The sequence below is a fragment of the Choloepus didactylus genome, chromosome 3, assembly GCF_015220235.1.
Source record: "Choloepus didactylus isolate mChoDid1 chromosome 3, mChoDid1.pri, whole genome shotgun sequence".
Taxonomy (NCBI): Eukaryota; Metazoa; Chordata; class Mammalia; order Pilosa; family Megalonychidae; genus Choloepus; species Choloepus didactylus.
In genome coordinates this window covers 161,663,746-161,685,483 of record NC_051309.1, presented here as the reverse complement: position 1 = coordinate 161,685,483, position 21,738 = coordinate 161,663,746, and the positions used below count along the sequence as shown (strand labels likewise).

The following is a 21,738-nucleotide window of genomic DNA, read 5'->3' as shown; positions in this document are numbered from 1 at the left end:
CCAGAGAACAGAGGTTTTCCAGGCACCATTGGCCATCCTCCAGTGAAGGTACCCAATTGCTGATGTGTTACCTTGGACATTTTATGGCCTTAAGACTGTAACTGTGTAACCAAATAAAACCCCTTTTATAAAAGCCAATCCATCTCTGGTGTTTTGCATTCTGGCAGCATTAGCAAACTAGAACACCAGCTTAATTTTAATGTATCTTTTGGTATGTGACTCCACCTACTACTTTCTACAGGTGATAAAGTGAAAATGCATAAAATGCAATGATAAGTCCATGTTTTTTGGACATAAAATGTGCAAAGATATAGCCAGTAAAAAGTACAAAAAAAGATGGAAGGATGGAGAGGTATAGGAAAAGTGTATGTGTATGCTACTGAAGTCAAGTTTGTATCAAACCAAATATGATTTTTATATATTTAGGATGTAAATTTTAACCCCATGAATATGGTACCACACACATACACCCCCCCACACACACACACACACACAAATAAATATAAAAGTAGGCATTAATGGAAGACTTGAGGGACAAAAAAATGCATGACATAAAAAGACTAAATAGCAAAATGGCAGAAGAATGTTCTGCAATATCTGTAGTGATTTTAAATATAAAGTAGATTAAACTCTCCAGTCAAAAGGCAGACTTTGGCAGACTAGATAAAAAAGCATTTTATCCATATATAGTGTCTATAATAGAGTCAGCTTAAATTTAAAGATACAAAGATGTAGAAGGTGAAAGGATGAAAAAATATGTCATGCAAGTAGTAACAAAAAAAAAACTGAGCTAGCTATACTAATATCAGATAAAATAGACTTTAAGTCAAAAACAGTTAGAGGCGAGACAAAGATGACCATTATATAGTGATAAAGGGGTCAATTCAACAAGAAGATGTAACAATTATAAATAACAGCAGAGCCCCAAAAATATATGAAGCAAGTCTGACAGATTTGAAGGAGAATAGAAGGTTCTACAATAATAGTAGGAGACTTTAACACAACAATTTCAATAATGGATAGAACATCTAGACAGAAAATTAATAAGGATATAGAAGATTTGAATGATACTCTAAAGAAACTAGGTCTAACAGAGATATGTAGAACACTTTACCCAAAAGCAAGAGAACATACATTCTTCTTAAATGCCCATAGACCATATGTTAGATATGATAAATTTAAAGATATGATAAATTTTAAAATTTTGAAATTATTGAATTCATATACTCTGAACAAAACAGAATGATGCTAGAAATCAATAACAGAGGGATAAATGGAAAATTCACAAATATGTGGAAATTAAACAACACACTCTTAAACAACCAATGGATTAAAGAGGAAATCACATGGGAAATTAGGAAATATCTGGAGGTGAAGAAAATGAAAATACCATATACTAAAACTTATTGGATGCAGCAAAGGTAGGGCTGAGAGGGAAATTTATAGCCCAAAACACTTACATTAGAAAAGAAGTAAGATTTCCAATCAATGACTTAACCTCAAAACTGGAAGAACTAGAAAAAGAGGAGCAAACTAAACCCAAAGCAAGCAGAAGGAAGGAAATAAAAAAAGAGTAAAGTAGAGATAAATGAAATAGAGAGAAAAAAAAAAAGAGAATCAACAAAACCAAAAGTTCCCTCTTTGAATTATCAATAAACTTGACAAATCTTTAGTTAGTATAACAAAGGAAAAAAGAGAGAGGACGCAAACAATGAAAATCAGCAATGAAAACGGGGTCATTGCTACCAACCCAACTGAATAAAAAGGAATACAAGAGGGTATGAGGAACAACTGGATGCCAACAAAGTAGATAATCTGGATGAAATAGACAAATTCTTAGAAACCTGCAAAGCATCTACACTGATTCATGAAGAAATAGAAATTCTTAACAAACTAATACCTACTAAAGAGAGTGAATCAATAATCAAAAACCCAATAAAGAAAAGTCAGATGGCTTGACCAGGGAATTTTACAAAGAAGTCCAAAAAGAATTAATGCCAATCCTGCACAAACTCTTCCAAAAATTGAAGAAGCGGGAATACTTACTAACTCATTCTATAAGGCCAACATCACCCTCATACTAAAGCCACATAAAGATACCACAAGAAAAGAAAATCACAGACCAATATCTTTTATAAATAAAGATGCAAAAACCCTCAAGAAAATACTAGCAAACCAAATCCAACAGCACATTAGGAAAATTATATACCACAATCAAGTGGGATTTATCCTAGGTATGCAAGGGTGGTTCAATATAAGAAAATCAATTAATATAATACACCACATAGAAAGAAGGGGAAAAAAATTATCATCTCAATTATTGCAGAAAAGGGATTTGACAAAATCCAGTACTGCTTCTTGATAAAAACACTTAGAAAACTAGAAATAGAAGGAAGTTTCCTCAACAAGATAAAGGGCATATATGAAAAACCCACAGCTAACATTCTCCTTAAAGGTGATAGACTGAAAGCTTTCCCTCAAAGATGAGGAACAAGACTATTATTCAACATTGTACTGGAAATTCTCTCCAGAGCAATTAGGTAATAAAAAGAAATAAAAGGCATCCTAATTGAAAAGAAGGAAGTAACACTTACTCTATTTGCAGGTGCCATGATCCTATATACAGAAAATCCTGAAAAATTCACAATGAAGCTCCTAGAGTTAATAAATTAATTCAACAAAGTGGTGGGGTATAAGATCAACAACCAAAAATCAACAGCATTTCTATACAATGAACAGTTGAAAGAAGAAATCCTTTTCCAGTTTCAATGGGGCTGGGCTTCGTTAGTATTTAAAATCTATTTTTCTAAAGTGTAAAAGATATAAAAAGCCAACCAAACTTTTCCCTGTGATATTAAAAATCACTAAGTGGTCTCAAATTTCCTGCCTTTTTATACTTGTCTCATGCCAGAAACTTGTGACATGCTTTGATTTGGCTTTTACCTTTAGGTAGACCTTGAATTGGGTCTAATTGAACAGACAAACTATAATTTCTTTTTTAAAAAAAAATCTGTTTGTAACATTTTTACCTGACAATCCCCTCTTAACCAAAATAATATTAATTCACCTTACTATTTAAAAGCATGAAGCACATGGAAACAATAGTTACTTTCTTCACTGCATAGATAGAAAAGAGATTGAAAAATTTATTCATAGGCACACAAATAATCAAGGTAAATAAACTAAATCATAAGATATTCTGGGTTGAATTAGTCAGTTAGAACATGACAGGAAATGTAGAGGATCAATTGTGTGGCAGACCCATTGGTTTCATCCATTTTGCCACACGTAACTTAATTTTAGCAACTGTCATGCAAACGGATAGTCCATGACCTCAGTTATGATAGACACAAACAATTATTGTATACTGACAGAGGGGTCAATTCATCAAGGAGACATAACAATTATAAGCATATATGCACCTAACAGGAGAGCCCCAACATATGTGAATCAAATACTGAGAGATCTGAAGGGAGAAATTGACAGTTAAACATTAATTATAGGAGACTATACTATGCCACTTTCAATCATCTACATTATACCAGGGCAGTTTTGGCATTTCCACCCCAGGTAATGTAGGCCACCTTTTGATCCATGCTTCAGCCAACCACCCAAACAGTTAGAGCCCTTTAGAACCCTTTGAGCTACAACACTGAATCCAGAATCTCTGCTTAGTGGGCTCATATCAATAAATTCATCCTGATCCATCCTTGTATTCTTTCCACCTTAATTTCCATTCCCACATATATTCCCCTGATTTCTGCCTATACAAATTGGAAAAAATCATGCACTTATTTCAGTGTAATGTACCTCTTCATGGGTCACACTTCATACTTCACTTTTGGGGGCCTGTTGGGACTTCAGCCTAGTTACAGGTCTGGAAGAAAGGAGGTTTTGTGGGGGTGGGTCACAAGAAGAATTAGAAGTGTCTTGCAAGCCAGCTACCTCAGAGCATTCCATTGCAGTTTTATCTGGTAAAACAGGATTAATCTCTTCAGACAGAGGAGTCAGGATTGTTTCCTCAGGGGAGGTGGTTGCATGCTTATCAGGAACAGCAGAGATTATCTCTTCATGTGGAGGTGAGATGGAAGATTCCTCAGGGCAGACTGGATGTTGGAGGCTGATTCCTCAGGGCAGACCATTACAGGCTTATCTGGCAAAGACTCAGCAGAATCTAGGGTTTCTCTACCACCTCCATCATTATCAACCCATATGTCCACATATCCAATTTTCAGGATTCCATTCCTTTCCAATCAATGCTGTCACTTTAACAGCAGTAACCTGCAGGGTTGGGAATTCAGTTTACATTGCAATTCAGCCACTTGCATACATTGAGACTCTGGGTCTGTTTTTCAGAAATCTCAGGTCTGCAGCTACACAAAATAAGATTTTCTTATTTTTCACGTCCTTAATGTGACACTTAAATTGGGAATTTGAAGTCTTAAGCTCATCACTTTCTTTTTTAAGTGTATCCAGCTTATTTAGGAACAAGCAGCTAACATCATCACACCTTTTAACTTCAAAATACTTTGTTAAGGTGTCAAAAATGCTTTCACCAAGAGTCTTGTCTCTTATAAGCATTTGGGTAGCCATATAATGTAGTGATAATTTGCTTATCTCTATTGCCACCTTAAGTCATGGACTATCAGTGCCATCTTGATGATTGGAAATAGAGTCATTAGTGCCTTTGAATCTAATCAGATTAGAGAACCAATTTCAAAAACCCAAGACCAAGTCAGAAATCTCATCTTTACGATTCTGTTCCTCAAGAACCACTCCTGGTACCAAAGATTAGTCAGGATTCTCTAGGGAAACATAACTGACAGGAAATATCTGTAAATATTATGAGATCTTCATAAGAATCATCTCATGAGGCTATGGGGAAGGACAAGTCCAAATTACACAGGGCAGTTCACAAGCTAGGAACTCCAATGAAGGTTTCTGATGAATTCCCCAGGAGAGACTGGTTGATCGAAAAAGAGATGGAGAGTCTCTCTCCTGACTGCTGAAATAATCACTTTTCCTTTTAAAGCCTTCAGTTGATTTGAAGAGACCTCTCTCATTGTTGAAGGCAATTTCCTCAGTTGATTATAGATGTAATCAGCCATAGATGCAACCAACTTACTAACGATCAGGACAGTGTTTGCTTACCCAACAATTGGGCACAATAACCTGACCAAGTTTGACACATGAACTTAAGCATCACAGGGGGCAAAGATTACGTAATTGGAGAGCAATAGTCTCTTCAACAAATGGTGCTGGGAAAACTGGATCTCTATTGCAGAAGAATGAAGGAGGACCCCTACCTCACACCTTAAACAAAAATCAGCTCAAAATGGATTAAAGACCTAAAATAAGAACCAGAACTATCAAACTCCTAGAAAAAAACTAGGGAATTGTCTTCAGGACCTCAGGTTACTTGGTGGTTCATTAGACTTAACATACAAAACACAAGCAACAAAAGGAAAAATAGAAAATGGGACTTCATCAAAACTAAGAACTTTTGTTCCTCAAAGGACTTTATCATGAAAGTAAAACCACAGCTGACACAAAGGGAGAGAAAATTTAGAAATCACATATCCAATAAAGGTTTAACAAAGAAATCCTTCAACTTAACAACAAAAGGACAAATGACCCAATTAAAAAATGGCCAAAAGATGTTAATAGACATCTCTTCAATATACAGGATATACAAATGGCCAAAAAAACACAGAAAAGATGTTCAATATCATTAGAGATAAGGGAAAGATAAATCAAAGCCAGAATGAGATATCATTTCATAGCAACTAGTATGGCTAATATTTTAAAAAGAACATAAAATTATAAGTGTTGGAGAGGATGTGTAGAAATAGGAACATTCATTCATTGCTGGTAGCAATGTAAAATTGTGGGGCTGCTGTAGAAGACAGTTTGGCTGTTCCTTGATAAGTTAAATATAGAATTACCACATGACCTGGTAATCCCACTTCTAGGTATATGCACAAAATATTTGAAAGCAGGGACTTGAGCATTTATTTGCACACCAATGTTCATAACAGCATTATTCACAATTGTCAAAAGATGGAAAGAACCCAAATGGCCATCCACTGATGAATGCATAAATGAAATGTGGTATATACACACAATGGAATATTAGGCATGAAATTCTAACACATGTGACAACAGGTATAAACTTTGAAGATATCATGTTGAATGAAATAAGCCAGACACAGAAGGAGAAATATTGTATTATCTCACTGATATGAAATGATTAAAATAAGTAAACTCATAGCATCAGAATCTAGAGTACATGTTAATAGGAGATGGGGTGGGGATAGGGGATAGGAAGTTAAGGCTTAAACTGTTCAGAGGTCCTATTTAGAACAATGGAAATGTTTTGTAATGGAATCTGGTGATAGTAGCACAACATTGTGAATATAATTAATAGCACTAAAATATAAAAATATATAGCTGAATGTGGTTAAAAGGGGAAATGTTAGGTATTAGATATGGTAATAGACTAGTTTTAAAAAATCCATGAAACTGCACTACTTAACAGTGAACCCTAAGTCAAACCATCGCCTATGGCTAGTAGTACAATTATAAAAATGTGATTTCTTCAACTGTAAAAAATGTACCACACCAATGCAAGGTGTTAATAATAGGGTGGTATATGGGAATCCTGTATTTTATGCATGATTGTTGTGTAAACCCACAACGTCTGTAATCATACATATATATATATGCATATAAATATATATAAATACATATAATATATAAATATATACAAGTATATATATATATATATATCTCCTTTTGGGTGATCTGCCTATCTTCAGATTTTTTCTCCCCTTCATTCAATAGGAGAAGAGAGAAAATATGGTCCTACAACAGTTTGCAGTTGGAATAGCTAATACATATATAACCACTTAGCCACACCAGTCTGTGCATGTCTTTTGGGGTACACAGTTCCCAACAGAATCTGCCTAAATAGAATGTGAAAAGAACTATGCAAAATGTAGGTACTTGAGGTGGAAAGTAAGCATCTTCTTGAATTTTCCAGACATAAAAAAGGAGAGATCATATTCACAGAGGCAAATTTGCATCAACACTGCCTGAGATAGCCATTCAGAATTGCAATTATTTCTTAAATGCCATCCTGAGAATTTCAGCATTTTTTTTTGTCATGATGCTAGCTGTCCCTATGGCTTCAAAGCTGAGACTATCAGCTCTGCCAGTCTTTCCCATATACTAGAAGCAAAATGTGAATATGGTGGCCCAAAGGAAAATAGAGCAAAGGGATGGGGACAGTTTTTTGAAAGTCAACAAAATAAAAAAAAAATTAGTCCTTCTGAACTTGCTGAGTCACCAGATAGTTTCTCTGTGAGCAAAGCAACTACACTTAGCAGCCTAAACCACCAGAACTGAATTGACCTCTTTGCTATATATTTACTGATATGTATGTATCCAAAGCAGATTAAATTTCATTTTTCTCTTGGATCATAGTGAGGTCTTTTTCCTTTTTTGTAATCTTGAGATGGGTAAACACAAGTGAGACTGGGAAACTTCTGCATATTAATCACAGAAATTTTGGAAGGTTTGATAAGAAACAATATCTTTATGCTCATCACACAACTGTGTTTTTTCTGTTTTTTTTTTTAACTTCTCTTGATTTTTTTGAGAAATGATGTCTATATGTTTCTTAATCATTTATACTTAGATTATTTTAAAATGTTTTGTAAAATCAATTTGCCATCCAAAATTTTTTAGAAGTAGTTTTTTTCACTTCCAGCTCTTTATTAAAACACATACTCGCATACACAAAGGAAGCTACGACATGCCAAGTATAAACAAGCAAAGAGACACCAAATGTCTCAAGCAGACTTTAAAGCCTGAATCTGTGAAGTTAGAGTAAAATCTCATCCTTGCATCCTATTAAAAATGTGCCTACACCCACTCCTGCCTGATCCCTCCAACGGCTTCTATAACAAAATTGCTGCTTTTTCCTCACGGACCCTTTCCAGCTCCCAAGACACCCCCATAGATGGCTCCAGTTTGGCTCTTTGGGTTGCCACATACTTCTTCCATGAAAATAGCAGCCCTGCCATCGATCTAGGCTGCAGAAAGAGAGCTAAGCTATCTACACGTGGGAGCCTCTGTGGGGGAGGAAACGCTAACTGATAATGGATGGCACTCCCTGCCATATGTACCCTTGCTTCCTCATTTTTTGTCACCAACTCTGTTTATCTTTCCCTCCCTTCCGTCTTTTTCCTTTTTTTTTACTTCAGCACATTTTCTTACTTTTTCTCCTTTTTTAATTTACTGCCTTTCTTATAACTTAAGTCTTAGGAAACCTACAAAATGTAGGAATACCTACAAATGGTATATAACAGGTTTGATTGAGGGAAAGCATCACAAAATTGATTAGAATAGAGTGTCCTCTCAGCCCTCACTGGTGAGACAAAGCACTAAAGCTTCTAGGTTCAGCCCCACAGGCATGGAAATAGTTGTCATTGTCCTTCCCAAAGAAGAAACTGCTCCTGCAGCAGTCATTTTACTTTGTGTCTGAAAGGCACTCTGCCCAATTCTACATGCAAACGCACTCCTACTTTTGTCTTCAATTTCTCTGTCTGAAGGTGACTACGAATCCTTCAAAAATGTTACAGAGTGTGTTTTGTAAACATCTTGGTTCAAGCTACCATCAATATTCACCATCAGCATTCACCTGGATAACCACAGAAGTCTCTTAACTGTTGGCCTACAGCCACTTTTTCCTCCTTCATTCCACAGTCTGTACTGCATTTGACTATGCGTCTCAAAATGCAAGTTTGATGGTGTTGTCCTCCCTGCTAAAACCTAACAAGGCTCTCAAATAAGTCTCAGAATAAAGACCAAAGTCTATCCCCATCTTGCATCACTCTCCCTCTCACTCCACACACCATTTTACTGCCCATATTTTAATTTCTTCATCACTCCATACTCCCTCCCTCTACAGGGTCTTAGCACTAGTTTTATCCCCTCTGTGCATAATATACCCCTCCACCTCCAACCTTCACTATCCTCTTCCTCCACCTCTTACTTAGTTCACCCTTACTCATTCTTCAACTTTAAACTCAAGAATTATTTCCGAAGAAGAACTTAAGCTCTTTTGTTAAAAGTTCTTATTGTACCATATTCCATTACCTCAGAATTCTTACCTCAGGTTTAGTTATATATTCATTGGAGTGACTGAAACTCCAGGGAAGTAGTGCTCACCATTCCATCACCAGCACGGGACCTACAGGAAAGAGTCACTCAATAAACATTTGTTGAATGATTAAATGAATTCATAGAAAACAATTTGTTACGACATGTTCCCAAATAATTTATATTGCCATCAGTTGTTATTATCAATGTGCCAAGAAAAGAGCTTTGCTGACCTAGATATGGGGTCTATGGTTTCTGTAGACTTTGTGGTTTATTTCATAACTTGATGATGGTCTTTAAATAATAAATAGTGTCCACCCTCCACCCTCTCTCACGGAATTGTTAAAATAATGTCCAGAAATATAATGAAAACCCATGTGAAGAGGATGAACACACAAGCTCTAGAATGGGAGAAAATATTTGCAAACCACATATCTAACAAACAACTAGTATCTAGAAAACATAAAGAACTCACAAAACTCAACAGTAACAAAGCAAACAATGCAGTTAGAAAATGGGCAAAAGATATGAACAGATCTTTCACACACACAAAAAATATACATGGCAATAAGACAGCTAGAAAGATGTTCAACATTAGTGACCATCAGAGATACACAAATTAAAACCACAATTAGCTATCACTACACATATATCAGAAAGACTAAAATAAAAAATAGTGCCAATCTGAGGAGCAGAAATTTTAAAAGAATTTAATAAAACAAACAGAGCCTGAGGAACCTGGGACAACATCCAGCCTACCAAAATACACATCACAGGTGCCCAGAAAGAGAAAAGTAAGATAAAAAGCAGTAAAATATTTGAAGAAATAATGGCTGAAAACTTTCCAAATCTAATGAAAGATATGAATATACATATCCAAGTTGCTCAACAAACACCAAGCAGAATAAATCCAAAGAGACTGACTCTGAGATACATTTTAATCAAACTGTCGAATACCAAGAATAAAGACAAAATCTTAAAAACAGCAAAGGAGATGTGGTGAATCATATATAAAGGATCCTTAATAAGATTAACATCCAATTTCTCAATAGAAACTATGAAGGCCATAAGGTAGTGGGTGGATATATTTAAAGTGCTGAGAGAAAAAAAAATGTTATCCAAGATTAATATATCCAGCAAAGGCATCCTTCAAAAATGAGGGAGAAATTAAAACATTTCCAGATAAACAAAAGATGAGGGAGTTCATTATCCTTAGACTAGCCTTACAGGAAATGCTAAAGAAAGTCCTTCATGTTGACAGGAAAGGGCACTAGACAGAAACTCAAAGCTATATGAAGAAATAAAGACCTCTGGTATATATTGGGAACTATTATTGCATTTTCCATTTGTAATGCTGTCTTTTACCTCTTATATGGCTTAAAATACAAATGCATAAAAAACAAGCATAAACCTTTTTTACTGGGCATACAATGCATAAAGCTGTAATCTGTAAAGAGAACAACATAAAAGGGAGGGATGGAGACATATAGGAATAGAGTATGTGTAGGTTATAGAAGTCAAGTGGATATCAACACAAACAAAATTGTAATAGAGTTGGGGACCTAAATGTAATTCCCATGTTAAACATAAATATCTAAAACATCTGCACAAAAGGAAAGGAGACGGTATTCAAAATGATGCACTATAAAAAAATCTAAACAAAATGGAATGCTGTAATAGAAGAATAAAGGACAATAAAAAGGTATGAGACTTACAAAAAATTATTTTAAATGGCAGAAGTAAATCTTGCCTTATCAGTAATTACCTTAAGTATAAATGGGTTAAACTCTCCAATCAAAAGGCAAAGATTGTCAGAAGGGATGAAGAAACATGACCTAATATATGCTGTTCACATGATACCCATCTTAGATCCAAATATACAAACTAGTTGAAAGTGAAAGGATGGAAAAATATTTCACACAAACAGTAACCAAAAGAGAGCTTGGGTGACTGTATTAATATCAGATAAAATAGATTTTAAGTCAAAAAATATTATCAGAGACATTGTGTATTAATAAAAGAGACAATTCATCAAGAAGATTAACAATTATAAACATATAAGCACTAAAAGCAGGGCCCCAAATATATAAAGCAAACGATGACAGAATTGAAGGGAGAAAAAGATAGTTCTACAATAATTGTTGGAGATTTTAATACAACACCTTCAATATTGGATAGAACATCTAGGCAGAAGATTAACAAGGAAATAGAGGACTTGAGCAACACTGTAAACCAAACAGATCCAACAGACATACATAGAATACTTTACCCAACAACCACAGACTACATTCTTTTCAAGTGTACTTGGTTCATTCTCTAGTATATATATCATAAGTTAGGACAAAAGAGAAGTCTCAATAAATTTAAAAATATGAAAATGATAGGAAGTAATTTCTCTGACCACAATGGAATGAAGCTAGATAACATTAACACATGGAAAGCTGAAAAAAATTTACAAATTTATCAAAATCAAATAGCACACTCAAATACTCAATGAATTAAGATATTACAAGGGAAATTTAAAAATACAAAGAGATGAGTGAACAAAAAAGATACAACATGTCAAAATGTATGGAATACAGTGAAAGTAGTGATCAGAGGGAAGTTTATGGTTGTGAATGCCTATTTTTTTAGAAAAAGAAAAATTCTGAAATTAGTAACTTATCTTAGATCTTGAGGAACTGGAAAAAGAGGATCAAAGTGAACCCAAAGTAAGTAAAAGAAAGGAAATAAGGTCAGAGTGGAAATAAATGAAATAGGAAAACAATTGCGAGAATAAACAAAACAAAGTTGGCTCTTTGAAAACAATCAATAAAGTTGACAAATGTTTAGATAAACTGATGAAGAAAAAAAGAAAAGACACAAAGAACTAAAATCAGAAAGGAAAGTGGTAATACCACTATTGACCTTACAGAAATAAAGAGTGTAAGAGAATACCATGGACAATTGTACATCAACAAATCAGATAATCTAGACAAGACAGAAAATTTTCCAGAATGATGCAAATTACCTAAATTTATGTAAGAAGAAATAGAAGAACTCAACAGACCAATTCCAAATAAAGAAATTGAATCAGTCATCAAAAACCTCCCAACAAAGAAAAGTTCAGGACCAGATGTCTTCACAGGTAAATTCTACCAGTAATTCCAGAAGAATTAACAGCAATCCTGCTTAAACTCTTCCAAACAATTCAAGAAGAGGGATTATTTCTTAATTCATTCTATGAGGCCAGATTACCCTAATGCCAAAGTCTGATAAAAATATCACAAGAAAAGAAATTACAGACTAATATCCTTCGTTAATATAAATGCAAGAATCCTCAACAAAATCTAGCAAACCAAATCCAGTAGCAAATTAAAAAATTATACACCATGATCAACGGGATTTGTCCAGGTATGCAAGGATAGTTCAACATAAGAAAGTAATGCAGTATGCCATGTTAACAGAACAAAGGAGAAAAGAAAAACACATGATCATTTAAATTGACACAGAAAAGGCATTTGACAAAATACAGCACCCTTTCTTTTTTTGATGCAATTTTATTGAGATACAATCACATAACAATCATTCAAAGCGTATGATCAGCTATTCACAGTATTGTCATATAGTTGTGCATTCATCACCACAATCCAACTTTGACCATTTTCATTATCCAAAAAATAAAACAAAGATTAAAATAAAAAAGAACATCGAAAACATCCCATTCCCCCTCTTCCCCCTCCATTGTTCATTTACTTTTTAAAATAGTTTGAAATGCATTCACACATCCTATAGTCATCCACAGTGTACAATCAATTATTAACAGCAACATCAAACATTTGTGCATTCATCACCAGAATCAATTTTTGAACCTTTTCCTTGCTCCAAAATAAAAATGAAAGCAAAAAAGAACACCTAAATCTTTCCATCCCCTCCATCCCATCCTTTTCTTCATCTAATTTTTGTCCCCATTTTTCCACTCATAGGTCCATACACTGGATAAAGGGAGTGCAAGTCACAAGGTTTCCACAATCACCCAGTCACATTGTGCAAGTACAAAGTTATACAATCATGAAAATCAGGGTCACTGGGTTGCAGTTTGACAGCTTCAGGTATTTCCCTCTAGCCATTCCAACACACTAAAAACTAAATGATATCTCTATAGTGCATAGGAATACCCTCCAGAGTGACCTCTCAACTCCATTTGAAATCTCTTAGCCACAGGAACCTTATTTTGTTTCATCTCTCTCCCATTTTGGTCACGAAGATCCTCTCAGTCCAACAGTTCTGAGTCCAGGCTCATCTCCAGGAGTCATTTCCTGCATTGCCAGGGGGATTCACACACCTGGGAGTCATGTCCCATGTAGGAGGGGAGGGAAATGAGTTTACCTGTCGAGTGGGTTGAGAGAGAGAGACCACATTTGAGCAACAAAGAGGCTCTCTGGGGGGGATTCCCAGGCACAATTATATGTTGGCTTAGCCCATCCCTTGCAGCAACGAGCCTGACAAGGGAAAGCCCCAGATCGAGGGCTTGGCAGTCCTCTATTTTCATGGGAAAATCAGCAATAACCCAGATGAGGAAGTCCAACATTTCCACATTTCTCTCCATTTCCTTGGGGGGCCCCACAAATACACCTTTACTTTTTGTGCATATCACTCTGGGATGTATCAGGATTTCACCCCAGCCTGTAGAAACTCACCAAATCCCACTTCCCATTTACAGCTCCATGCACCTATGGTGCTCAAACAGACTGATTATACAAGTTAAATTATCTAGTGCCAGCACCATTTCTTGATAAAAACACTGAAAAAACTAGGACTAGAAGGAAAAATCCTTAAATAATAAAGGGTATATAAGAAACCCTACAGTTAAAATCTCACTCAATGGTGAAAGACTGAAATTGCCTGCTATCCCCTTCCTATTCAAAATCATACTAAAAGGTCTAGGCACAGCAATTCAGCAGGACAAAGAAATAAAAGACATTCAAATTAGAAAGGAAGAAGTAAAACTTTCCTTATTTGAGGATTGCAATTCACAGCCATCATTTCATACCCACTAGAATGGTTACTATTACAAAGAAGAAGAAGGAGAAGGAAAGGGAGAAGGAGAAGGCAACAAGCATTGAGAAGATGAGAAGAAATAGAAACCCTCATACCCTGTTGGTAGGATGTAAAATGGTGAATCCACTGTGGAAAACAGTTTGGTAGTTCCTCAGACAGTAACGTATAGAATTACCTTATGATCTGGCAATCCCATTTCTAGGCATATACCCAGAAGCACTGAAAGCAGGTACTCAAGCAATTATTTGCATACTACTGTTCACAGTTGCATAGTTCCAAATTACCAATAGCTGGAAGCAACCTAAATGTCCATGCACAGATGAATAGATAGACAAAATGAGGTATGTATATATATATATATATATATATATATATATATACACACAATGGAATTCTGTATTATTCATCCATAAAAAGGAATGAAGCTCTGATACATGCTAAAACATGCATGAACCTTTAAGACATCATGTTGAGTGACATAAGCCAGACACAAAAGGACAAATATTGTATGATCTCACATATATGAAATATTAGAATATGCAAATCTATAAAATCAGAAACTAAAATACAGGGTACCAGTCGCCAGGGGGAGTAGGGAATGGGAAGTTAATGCTAAATCAGAACAGAATTTCTGTTTGGGGTTATAGCAAAGTTTTCATAATGGATGGTAGTGATGGAGCCACAATACTGTGAATGTAATTATCACCCCTGAATTGTATAATTGAAAGTGGATAAAAAGGGAAAGTTTAGGTATATATATATATACACACATATATATATAATCAGAATAAAAATTTAAAAAAAAAATCACAGAACTGCATATAAAGTGAACCCTAATGTAACCTATGGACTATAGTTAATAGTAAATTTATAATAATGTTTCATCAATTGTAACAAAGTTACCATACTATTAAAAAATGTTAATAATGGGGAAAACTGTGGGGGTGGGGTGGGGTAGGAGGGGATATATGGGAAGTCTGTGGTATCTGCATGATTTTTCTGTAAACTTACCACTTTTCTAATTTAAAATGTCACTAAACACCAAGAGAAACAAAACAAAAAAATATAGGTAGGGTAATGTTTTATTTTATCTGTTCAAAACTAAGCACTATACTGAACAGAAATATATGGAAAGAGGCATTCTAGGTCCCAGGTCAGGCCTGGAATCCCTTCTCTGCCTTGCAATTGCTTTGTAAGGTTGAATAAATCTCTTCCCTAGATAGAACCTGAATTTCATCATCTATAAATGGGGATAATGGCATCTACTTTGCTGGATTCTTATAAGGGTTAGATACTACAATCTGTTTAAATGAGTAATGCAAGAATCTAGCATATGGATTGCATTCAATAATGCTCAAAAGGGGAGTGAGGGTGGAAAGATAAATGGAAGAAGAGAAGAAGGAGGAAATGTATACATTTCATCCCTTGGAAGCAGATGATGCCCCAGAGTAGGGCTCCACTGGTAGGCAGATAAACTAGGAAGATAAGGAGCTCTGCAGCAGCTAGATAGGGACCTTGGGTGGCAAGATGTCTCATAAGGGTGGAGAGGGAACCGAGAGGCAAGCTCTCAGAAGATAGTCCCTTGCCTAGTGGTTTGGACTGAAGCATAGGTAGAACTTCTGCTGCCCCAGCACTCTTGTAGCTGGTTTTATATCCATGTGATGTCATAGGGAAGGATAGTTCTAGGAGTTATGGTGGGAGCAGGGCAGAACCTTTGCTATCAAAGGAAATAGTAGCTGAAGGAACAAAGTATCAGAGGTGGGATACTGAGAGTGGGTTACTCTCCATGGACTTCTGTAGTAGGGGAAATAGAAGAAGGAAAGATAGGAAAGGTGTTAATTTTTATATATGACTTGATGGTAAAGCAGGTGTTAAGTTCTCTTATCTCTCTCTCCATTTCAAGGCAAACTCTCATTGCTGCAGATGTGTGTGTGTACATTTATAATTTACATAATAGTAATCTGTATCTGTTTTGGCTATGCTGTCTTAACATTTTCATAAAGTGGTTGCAGCTGTTGACGTTACTGTTCAGTTTTTCTTTCCTTCAATTAAAAGCAGGATGATGGGGTTTAATTATATGATAGGGAGTTTTAGTAAGGTATCACCAAAATTATCATGAGCTCTCATTAGGTTTACCACAAAAATTAAATATCTGTGATAACACCCTCATGGGCTGGATTCTAGAACAATACTCAAGGAAATGGTGAGATTTTACCAGATTGTAGATCAGCAATGAAATGGCCACACTTAATTGCTGGAAAAGGTTGGGCATTTTCTTTCCAGGTGTAGTTATATGAAGTAACTTTTGATGATGTGTCCTTCAGAGATGTAAAAAATAATGCATGCTGAAGAAAAGCTGACAGGAAGCCTGAGACTATCCAAAAGGCTGCCGAGAAAATATGCTAATTAGCAACTTGTTAACGACATCTCACTGAAGTGCTCGCTGAAAGCTGCACCTTTTTTATCACAGAACATCTGTAGCCCTGTGGGTGCAGACTGTCAAAATGAGGTTAAGGAAGTTGGCAATAGGCTCACTTTGATTATGATGTCACATCCATAAATATTAAATAATAATAATACAGCACTAAAGCGATAGGGCAGTATACTCAGAGCCAGGACAAGACTTGATTTCTCAAGAGCCAAATAAGAGCCAGCTGGGAAAAATGCCCAGCCCTAGTGAAAAAGACAATAATGAAAAGAGTGCACTGTTATTATACCGAGAGACGCTTTGCAAGTCTCACCACATATTCATGACAGAAGAATCAGGTCACTTCACGGAGAAGGACTGTGATGAACCTTAAAGAACTTAAGTAAGAAATGGATTTAATAACTGCAGACTGTAAGCCTGGTGGATGCTGCAAGCTCTCTCTCTGTAATGAACCTAGCACATATCTGGTACTACATCCTGTCCCAAGAAGCCAGCAGTCCTTTACCTAACTAACCTATAGCACAGGATGCATGAAAACCTGCTTTTGTGTTTGCATGGGGAGCCTCTGCCGATTTCCTTTACATGGCCTGGTTTAAAAAGAAAGTATAGTGCTGATCCTAGAGCAAGAATCTAGGCAGAGAGAAGGCTCACATCTCTCTTAAAAAATTATCCTCAATTCAAAGATAAAAATAAGATCCAAACCAGTTCATGAAGCAAGATTGATCAAATGTCCTGCTATCCAATTACACCCATTGCTTTGTTTCCACCTTAGGCTTCTTATGGCACTCATTGCCTGTCTTGAAACAATATTTTAGGATATATTTTTTTATTTGTTTTTCTTTCCCATTCTCTTATAGCCCATAACTTTATGTAGCTATTTACCTCAGTTTTCTTGTGTGACTCTAATCTGATGAAGATTTATCCAAAGAAGGGCTATACATTAATAAAATTTCAGATTCTGTTTTGTCAGCATAATATCACTTAGTGTCAGCTGGTGGTCTTCTGCATTTTTTCTGCTTTTTCTTGCAAATAATGTACATGCACACACACACACAAATTTGGGTTCCGTAATATCCATGTAAGAAGAAAGGAAACTGGTGGTGGTTTTACCCTGTCCACTAATTTAGTCAATTACTTGTCCAGTAATTTAGTCAATTACTTTTATACTTTTTATCCTGAGGCTGGTTGTGATGGTTAAGTTCATGTGTCAACTTGATAGGTTATGGTGTCCAGTTGTTTGGTCAAGCAAACACAAGCCTACTTGCTACTGTGAGGGATTTGATGGATTTAAATCATTAATAGATTGCATATATAACTGATTACATCTACAATCAACAAAGAAGATTGCCCTCAGCAATGAGAGATGTCTCATCCAATCAGTTGAGGCCTTCAAAGGAGAACCGATGGTTTTGGCAGTCAGATAGTATCTCTGTATTTTCTCTCTTTACTTCAGCCAGCCACCTTCTCCTAGGGAATTCACTGGAACTTTCATTGGAATTCCCAATCTGTAGCCTGTCCTACGGAATTCAGACTTGCCATTCCCTATTGTCACGTGTGCCAATTCCTAAAATGAATCTCATAATATCTACATATATATACACATGTATATATATAAATAATATACATATACATACACACACACATATATCCTGTCAGTTCTTGTTTCTCTCATGAATTCTAATACACTGGTAAAAACAATAAAATATCTTTGTAGACTCTTTCTGGACACATGATTCTATAATTTTAACCATACCTGGAAAAGCATGTTTTCTTTTCCCAGGTCCACGAGTAACTTTCAGTCTTTGCAAGCACCATTGATTATCAGTCTCAGTCTCAGAGAATTTCAGATTTTCATGCAGAAGGAGCACTGAGGGCTTTATCTTAAAATAAGTTAGTGCCTTTATTTACATATAAATATTGGAATTTCTTGTTTGTTTTGTTTGTTTGTTTGTTTGTTTTGTCTTTGAGGTGGATTAGATATTCAAGAGAATGGAAATGACCAAGATCATTTACTTTCTTTAGAGCAGATATTCATGGGGCAAAGTTTTAGGAAAGGATGTAGGAAAGGGAGGCTGGGATTGTCAAGGATAAACACCTGCAATTTTGCCAAGTTCCAGCCCTATGCTTCACGAGAATTGAGATGTATTTACATTTGGCTTTTAATTTTTCCATCAATTTGGACTGGGTTTTTTGTGAAAATGAGATAATATGTGTGAAAATTTACCTAACTGAATTCTTGGGACATGGCAGAAACCCAATAAATACAAGTTTTTACTACTATATTAAGCATCTTCTAGTCATAAGCAGAATTTACTCAGTTGGTAAAGAAAAGTTACAACTTAGTTGAGCCAGTTAGGATAAAACATTTCAAGCTGAGAACATGCACTGAATGTTACCATAAAAATTCTAAACCTCACCTTCATCCAAGAATATCATAGAAACTGAATTCAATTCTAAAAAACCTGCAAATTTCTCACTTACCTTCTGTAACTCCTCCTAAACTCTCATTCCAAAGTAAGTCAGGCAAATTTCCACGTCCTTCCCTCTTTATTTGCTCCGATGCTCTTCCTATTGAGAGTAATTAACTAATTCCATATGTGATAATCTCTTAATGAATGTATAAATGTTTATAAGAGAATCTTAGTGAAGGGAAGTAGCAATTGTGTTCATCTAAGAGTAAAATTTAACTTTGGAAACTGTATGTATAATGTTTGGTGTTTATATTCATCAGCAAATGATAGGTGTGGTGACAACCATGTTTCCCCAGTCTCACACTGGTAGAGTGAGAATAATTTTTCACCTTTGAGGGTTCCTGTGTGGGTTACTGACTTGGGGTTCTTTGTAGCCTACTACTCTGGAAGCTCTTGTGTAACAGGTGAGTGTGAAAATAAAAATGGAACCCAGGACTCTTATTTCCAGCCTGTGACAATGACGATCCAGCCCATGCCAAGTCAGGTGCGCTAACAGTTTCAAATAATTAAAGCATTTAGTAATGGTTTAATATATATAATTATATATATATTAATTAATTATATACTATAATAACAGTATTTAGCAATACCTTTGGGAGGTCCCTAACACTTTATTTCTCATATTTTCATATTTCTTATATTTTTATTTCTTATATTCCTTTTGCTACCCCTTTGTCTTGTTAGATCAAATTTCTATTTTATTTAATTTTGGTGTATATTTTAAGGTTTTTTTCTAGGTCTGTCTCTAGATATAATTATAATTATAAATTTAATAACTATTATACAAAATTTTGAATACATATAAAATACATAAAGAACTGCATCAGTGAACCATCATTTTTGCTTAATCTTCCAAACTGTTTTGAGGGAGTCATTTTTCACTGACAGCTCCATTTATTCACCCCACTTTCAGTCAAGCCAATCTTGTGACCCAGTATCTACAGATTATGGGAAGAACTAACCATCCTACCAATATGGAAAGAAAAATAAAATGTTCAGTAAGACTTACAAAGATGCAACAAAAATCTATAGGAAACACTTCTTACATTTCCTGTATGGCTTTTTTTCTGCATGACATGAATTGTAATTCACTACATCTGGTAAAATACTACTTTATAAAATTAAGTCAATTGATACACTATTTTTTTGAAGAAATTATTTCTGCATCTAAGGGAGAAAACAGTTCTAGTCTCAACCCAGACTACCATCCATTATAAGAGACCACATAGCTTCTAAGCATCCACTGGAACATTTATGTCACCGGGTCAATCTCTCCCTTGTTCACAGTGATTTAAAGTCATTAGTAGCTAATGATTATTTGTGTTGAACAAGAGTCCAATCATGCCACAAGCTGTTATATTTGGTACTAATTAACAGCTTTGGAAGCAGCAGTAAGTTCAGAAATTGAGTAAGCCTACCAGGTTCTATCACACTGGTGGGAAGTTAGCTGCCTTTCCCATCCTTACCTGTTGGGAAGGGAATGTTGATGCCTGGCTACCTTGAAGCTTCACTACATCTCTAGGGATTTTTACAGAAGAGGGACAAATTTACAAGTACGTGAAAGAAGAAAAGTAAGATTGTCACTCGTAATAGTCAAAGTCATGATTCAAGGAAATATTATCCAAGAAAAATTGAAGACTGGGTTTAATCAAAAGCAGATTAAACATGTCACTTGGAAGCACTGCTCCGATATCCAGTTATTAATAGGCAACGCCAGCACTAGTAATGGGCCTTGACGTTTACAGGAGGAGCATGCCCTGTAGGTGAGTAAATGAGTCCAGATGAAAGCCTCCTGTATATATTAGAAGTGTTAACACTTTCATGAATAATAAGTAATTGATTCCTATGACTCTATAGAGAAAATAATTTACCTGAAGAATTTTGTCTCATATTCCATTTATAACTCTTCTTGACATTTTGTTCTGAAATTCAAAACCATGTCAGAACAAATGAACTGTTATACAAAATGTTGTATTAATTTTACTCACTGATATAAGCAAACATATTGCTTTGGATTTTTATGACTAGGTAATTTTGTTTTTCATAAATACATAATGAACTCTGGTATTATGTTTTTCCATGAATGGAAATGGGCTTTTGAATACATAACACATAGCTACAAGGATGATAGTCTCTTCATTTATGTCTGTTCAGGCAAAAGATTTGAAATGTTCTGAAGCTGTTTTGTTTTCTTTTTACATGTAACAAAGTCTGTCACCAGTACAATGTTTACAAGATTCACAACTGACCCTCCCTTTATATTACAAGTCTTCAACTTCATTCCAGGAATCAATAAAAGTTTAAGGTTAATATCATATTTGAGATATTTTTTTGTGGAAGCCTATAGTATTTAGCAGTAGTAAGTTTCTTCTTCATCTTTCCAAGTGCACTGGTCTAACCAAATAGGAAAAGGGAAAATACCAATAGCTACAACTTTAAGAACTTTTCTTGCCACAGTCTTGTGATAGTGGAAATGGTACTTCAGTAGTATTCTTTCAGGGTGTGAAATGCTTATGAATTTCCGATGTTGAGTGCTTTTTTTTTGGGGGGGGGGGGTACTTTTTAAGAAGTCTTTCTCCATTTGACCACTCTGCTTTAATCCATTCCATCAATCCAAGAAAAATTTTTTCTGGT

At 35.4% G+C, this 21,738-nt stretch overlaps 1 long non-coding RNA gene across 1 annotated transcript in view; it reads right to left on the bottom strand.

Moving 5' to 3' along the window:
- Nucleotides 1–21,738, bottom strand: part of LOC119529918 — a 320,458-nt gene that overhangs the window by 47,465 nt on the left and 251,255 nt on the right. Inside the window, exon 5 of the long non-coding RNA XR_005215972.1 lies at nt 9,177–9,256. This is a non-coding gene — a long non-coding RNA (uncharacterized LOC119529918). The remainder of the gene's footprint in view (nt 1–9,176; nt 9,257–21,738) is intronic.